Genomic DNA, 1,527 nt, shown 5'->3' on the forward strand with positions numbered 1-1,527 from the left:
TATATATATATATATATATATATATATATATATATATATATATGAGTGGAGACTAGCTAGATTGCTTTCACTATGTTGCGGGTATTTGTAAAAAACACATTAGTAAATGTTAGGAAAAAAAAATATCTTCTAATATTAAAAAAGTTAATAATATTAAAATCAAAATTTATTAAATGTAATTATAACATGCCAACTACTTCAATTTGCTACAAAACATTATTTATTAGCAAGTAAATATATGCGAACATAAAAAGCAATAGAAAATAGTTGATTACTAAGTTTATGTATTTTAAACGAAGTTATTCATCAAGTTTAAGTATATTGATATAATAAATATGTTATATTTATATTATTTAAACTTAGTTGATTATCAAGTTTATATGCTTTAAACTTAGTTGTTTGGCAAGTTTAGAATCATTGAATTTAGTAAATATGTCAAACCTATATTATTTTAGATTTAATTAACCGTTAAATCCAGGTACTTTGAACTTTACTAGCATCTTGGGTCTAGCAAACATACTAAACCCGCATTACTTGAGTCTGTGACATGATAAAAAAATTAATATCTTATTCTAAGTGCAAGTTGAAGTAATAAATAATTCGGTAAAATTAGAATCGAATCATAGAATGATAAACTATATCAAATTATAAATAATAAATGAAAAGGAGTTGAAGAAATATTTTTGAGATATGATATTGATGTAAGGATTAAATAAGGATAAATCAATTGTCAGGGTTAGAGGATCCACTAATGTTATTTCAAATAAGTATAGTATAAATTCTTTTTATTACTCAATTGGAAACCACACATAAAGGAGGTTCCAATCATATTATAAATTATTAACATGATTCTATTAATTATTTTATTTGCGTAATGCCAATACTTGTCAATGTGGTTAGGTATTCATAGTAATAACTTATATTAACAACAAATCAAGTTCATTTCATAGTATAAGTGTTGGTTATACCATATAGTAGGCTATGAAAATGTCAAGTATTTGTTGTATAATACAAATCTAGATTAACCATTTAACAAGTAAGGTATTAAAAGTGAGTAAAAAAACAAATATAAAACATGTTAATATCAAATATTAAAATCCAGTTGAGTTTATATTATACTTATTCTTATACCATTAGTATACCTTTTTCACCTGACAAAATTAACTTAGCTAAATATTATGAAGAAGAAAAACATAAATAAATAATATAAGAACATAAACGTGATATAAGTTAATTAAGTATAGTAAAAAATATAAAAAATATAAAAAATATAAACAAAAGATTAATATAACATAAAATAAAACTTGAACATTACAAAATATAAAGAGGGAGAGTGACATTGATTTGAACATCAAGATATCTAAATGTGTGGCAAATGCCTTTTCTTTATAGGTTAAATGATTAGTACTTAAAAGTGCATTTTTATCATGGTTTTATATCATCATTTTGCACTTGAAGTATCAATAACTCCTTAACTAAAACATGTTTTATAATAATATATCTAATAACATAAGATACCTTTAATTT

This window comes from Populus euphratica, unplaced genomic scaffold (assembly GCF_000495115.2).
Source record: "Populus euphratica unplaced genomic scaffold, PopEup_1.0 scaffold254.1, whole genome shotgun sequence".
In the NCBI taxonomy this organism is placed as follows: Eukaryota; Viridiplantae; Streptophyta; class Magnoliopsida; order Malpighiales; family Salicaceae; genus Populus; species Populus euphratica.